The sequence below is a fragment of the Adiantum capillus-veneris genome, chromosome 1, assembly GCF_014529385.1.
Source record: "Adiantum capillus-veneris isolate H3 chromosome 1, ASM1452938v2, whole genome shotgun sequence".
Lineage (NCBI taxonomy): Eukaryota > Viridiplantae > Streptophyta > Polypodiopsida > Polypodiales > Pteridaceae > Adiantum > Adiantum capillus-veneris.
The window spans coordinates 120694619-120700089 of NC_140931.1; positions in this window are offsets into that span (position 1 = coordinate 120694619).

Consider the following 5471-nt stretch of genomic DNA (forward strand, 5'->3'; position numbering starts at 1 on the left):
TCCCTTTGTGTAAAGGGAGCTTGTGTGTGTGAGTTTCTCTCTCATACCCTACTTGCAAGGATCGCCCCCTCCTATGTAGGGATTGCTAAAGACTTTTGGGACACACACAAAGCATCCAATTCCCCCAATGTTTGACCTTTGGACACAACCTTTGAATTTTGGAGCCTTAGCATTTTGGAAGTCTTAATGTGCTGAACCTTAGGGTCTTTTAAGCCCATTGTTGCACATGGCTCTTATGCAGATGGGCCCCCCTTTGGATCCCTCTTTTCCCTCCTTTGGATCCCTACTATGGCCAGTCTGCTAACTTAATCAATATTCTAGCTTTTTCTCCGCTGGCACTTTCCCATATTAAATGATCAGTTTAACATGAGAAAATCATTTAGGAGAATTAGATATTGATTATTATGACAGATTTTGTACAGGTAATGGCAAAAGAGCAACTTGCATGGAGGTAGTGGATGATGAATGGTGGAGAGCATTACTCTACCTTACGTCCCCTTGCAATGAAAGTATTGGCACAATGTGTAGCAAACTCAAGTTTAGAGAGAAACTAGTGTATGCACAAGTATGTTCACAACACTATTTGCAACAGACTATTAGCTGACAGAGCAAAAAAATTAGTGTATATGTTTTGCAACGAAAAGATATTGAATGGTTACGAGGAGGAAATGCCAACCTGGTTGTTTGATTGTCAAAACAAAGACAAAGAACAGTTCAATGTTGGTGTATCTCAATGCACTATAGACAAAATAGAAGAGAATCGGATAATAGATACACAGGTTGAATTACAAGGAGAACCACAACACTCAAATTTAGAACAAGCCTTAACAACTTCACAGATTCAATATAGTTTGAGAGTAGAATGAAGATCGTGTCAAAAAACATTGTAAAAGACCATGTATTCAACGTATTTTGATCATATACAATGCTTCATATTCGCGATTATACATAATTTGTCGATCTCAATTGTGTTACTCTGAAGCAACATCTTAATCACCGAACAGTTTTCTAATTGTGCTAGGGGTATCTTGGCGAGCTTGCTTGAATTTATACTCATTTTTCATGCCAAACATAATATATATTCCTTGTGAACAGATTGCACATCGACTACTATTTTGCATTAAACAAATAAGACAGATGAAGTGATAATAATGGCCACATGTCAATGTATAATATCCACTCCGTCCATCAAAATTCTTGTAGCAAACTGGAAATTAGGAAGATGAGGATGCATCTGAAGTAGATGAGGGGACCAAATCTGAGGATGCAGGACAAGGTGTCTTATGTGTGTCCCTTGTATAGGTGGAGGATTCACTCACTGTGTTAGATTCTAAACGTCCTCGCTTAAGCGGTGAATGCTTTTCTCCATCCGGACCTGTGATGGTTGGGGTGTTTAGGTGGCTATAGAAAGCCGTGTTATTTTTGCATCTTTCTCTGCCAGATGTGTCGTGTAAATATCCTTCTCTCTTTAATTGTAGGTCGGCACCTTCCACTATCAATGCCATCTCATCTCGGGTGAAAGTGACACAACTCTCCTTGATATCATGAGTGGCAACAGTTGTCTCCTTTGACAAAAAGTCTACTGGTTGTTTTTGCACAAAGTGAAAATATAACATTTTTGTAAAATACAATCTACATTGTACAGTGGATGGCCATAAACTTCCAAGTAGATCCTCTCAGCGTTTTCTTTGATCGCATCGTGGAGGCACTTTGATACCTTCCACCTTCCTTTCTTGATCTTTGCATTCTCACATGGCCATATTGTTTTGATCATGTCCTTCATCACTTCTTTATTGATCGCTTTCCATTGCATGTGGTTGGGATTTGCCCATTTTGAGAGTCGTTGAGCAGTACACATCGCTTGTTGTGCCCACATACCGTATGCTAGAGAGTTCATGTGTTGAAATGTATTAACAGCTGCTTGTTGTTGATCATCATGCACTGATTGGGTGCCACAAACTTGTTCTTCATCAGTCATTTTCTCTTGGAGTTGCAATGGACAAACACACAAATATTCAATATCATTGGCAAATATATATCCTCACGATTCAACAGTCTCACAGATGCACAAGGTAGCAACTTCTCATCCACTAAATAAGACGTCATAGCCAACTAAATCAAACCACAATTGACGTGACTAAACAAAATCACAATTGCCGGACCCGATTGAACCACAAGACAAAATTGAAATACCCGTATAACACGACAAATTTAAAATAACTAAAGATAATTGACTCAAGGAGGTGAACCACTTTAATAAAAATAGAATACCCTAGACAAGACAGATGTATATCATAAAAATGTTTAGATCGGATAAAAAGATGGTGCAAATTCAACAAGGGGATGTTGGACAGGGTTAGGTCTGCTGTCTTTAATTGTTCTTTGAAAAATATCAAAATGTCAGATGCATTTCTTCTTTGTTCCTGATCTTTTAAATTCATCCAACAATCTATTTTAATCTGAATGGCCCTCATAACATCTTGGTATGGGTGGTAGAAAACTTCTTCTAGAAAATAAACTTTTCTAACTGCACTCCAAAAATCTATCAGCATGTCAATTAAATAACCCAATGCATAAATGTCGCTCGATTTTGTGTATGCATCTGTGCATCGTGGATCGTATAGTTATGGAGCAATCCATGATTGCTTAGCCATCTCTGCATCCCTTGCTCTCTATGCCTCCAAAATTGCAGAGTCCGACTATGCGCTTGGATGCAGATAATTAATTGACGCGCACTTAGCTCGCGTTCTGAGCATCATTCCCCAATCAATGATGCCGACACAAGGTTTATTTGCGCGAGTAAAGTCCAACATTATGTTGAACGGGTGCAGGTCATTGTGCACTATCTCGATTAAGTGGACAGCCGCAACGCCATCAATTAAGGTGTGACAAATGATTGGCAGTTGCTTGATCATTTCCTTGATCCGTGCCGTGTCTATCTCTTGTACATGAATATTTGCTACAGGCAATCACCTCTAGCTGTGTTGTAGCTTGTGCATGTGTCGTCTGAACAATCTGTGGACGAATGGTAAGTGGCACATCATGTCTATCACAGTACCTCCATTGTAGTATGGGAATATTGTGATCCAAGGAGCTTCGGTGGTAAAGCCAATGCACCTTACAATGGAGGGGTGAAGTGTTTGCATTTCTTTCTCTATCTAAAATCTTTCAAATGTCAGCTCACTGCCTCCCTTGTATCATTTTCCCACATATGTAATGTGATCTGGAAAGAAAGAGATGCCTTTGATGGTGTACGATGTGCACACACCAAAGGAGTCTGCTCCAATCCTTGAGGGATGTCGACAAGATGAGTGCACTTGGCATTAAAGTCGCGCGCATGATTGTGCCAATGCCGCTAGCATCTGATCGACCTCTCAAAGATGCTTGTACATCTTGGGCCATCTTCAATCTCTTGGGTAAGGCTGCTTGGTCCTATGCTTTCACACGCTTCATCTTTACCTTTTGTTCCTCCCACAATTAATCCTAGAGCTCTAATTTTAACATGTCGCAGGTAGGAGGGATATCTTCCTTTAAGTCTCTACAACATACTTTCATATTGCCCAACATTGTCCTAACCTTGTGGTGGGGGTCAAATTCTCAATTCCCTGCTGAAATCAACAACTCGTATTGGCCTTCACCTCGCAGCCTACGCTCTGTGTTCTAACCCTCAACCATGACTTGAAGACTTTAAGAAATGTGCATGGAAATATTGATAAAAATTCAAAATAATATTCACTTTAAACTGAAATCTGTTACACGTGTAAAATGCAGAGCAAACAAGTAGTTTATAAGAACTTCATCCAAATCAAACAATACATGTTAACAATCTGGAACATTTCAACACATAGTGAATTTTTAACTTATATTTTTCACCGTGCACACACAGTAGTTCAAACAAACCACACACCGACTTAAAGACTTCAAAAAATTCAACAAGATTTTATTTATTCAGGTTGATAATCATTTTGACTTTAAATGGTATGTTTGCTTGTGTAAAATACAATAAATATGTCATTCCTAATAAACTTGTCTAGATCTAACAGAACATGTTAAAAATCTAAAACAATTCAAACCCTCTTGGAAGATACATGCATCGTGATATATATATATATATATATATATATATATATATATATAGATATATATATAGTCAAATTTAAATTAACTCATTTAAAACATTGAAAGTATACAAATCGGGCTAGGAAATTGCAAAGAATGTCTTGCTCTTTAAAAAGATAGAAATAAATACTCAACATGCAAATTGTGTTCACACACTTTTTTTACATAGAATTTATGTAAATGTAGTATTTAATATAGCGATGATAATTGATGCTCTTTAAAAAGATACAAAATAATGTTTAACATGCAAATTGTGTGTCAATTCTTTTTTACAAAAAATTTATGTAAATGTAGCGATAAAAATAGCGATGATGCTTGAGGTCCTTTAAAAAGATATAAATGAATATTTAACATGCAAATTGTGTGCAAATACTCTTTTGCATATAATTTATGTAAATGTAGCATTTAAAATAGTGATGATTGATGAATAAAGCATTCTTTTGAATATGATTAGCTAGTTTATAATTTCATAAGAACATGTCAAAACAACAAAATCAAACAATTCAAACATGTGTATATGAAATACTCTTCACAGCCGTGTTAACGACCAAGTATTTCATATATTTAATATTTAAAAAATTAACTGCACATACACATACAAATTATATAATGTTCATACGGCCAGGTTAATGACCTAAACGCCACATTTATGCAAAAATAGATGCTTCTAACAAACGACCCTCAACTAGCCGTGTTACCGATCAAGTGCCGCCTGAATCTAAGGACAAATAATGGCTCGCATACGAGTATCATATAGCCACGTTACCGATCGATGCCCATATGTTTTTTGGAAAAGGGGAAGGAAAGTTGACTTACCATAAGGATATTAGATTCGCCGCGTTATCGACGTAGTACCCAAATAGTAAGCCAATACTTACCACAAGGACACCATCTTCCCCACATCACAAGTGATGCCCCCGTGGTAAGCATTGTTCTGTAGAATAGCTTACGCACACACTCGCATTGTGTGGTAAGGTACCTTATGACTGCCGAACAATACGACGAAAGGCACGCTACCACACAACGTATACACAAACATCACACATACATGGGTCGTGTGGTCAGGTACTCCGCTACTGCCACGGCAGTGCGACTCAGAGCACGCTCCCACACGACCCCCTCTCTCCTCTCACCATACCTACAAAGGCGATCATCTCTCTCTCTCTCTCTCTCTCTCTCTCTCTCTCTCTCTCTCTCTCTCTCTCTCTCAAGATGACTCAAAGAATAACCCCCGATCGGAGCCCTATATATATAATTCTATGGGCTCGTAGGGAAAATATAAAACCTCGTCGGGATTCTAGTGGGTTTCCAGGTTGCCCTAGCTAAGCCGGATTCTTTGTGATCATGTTAAG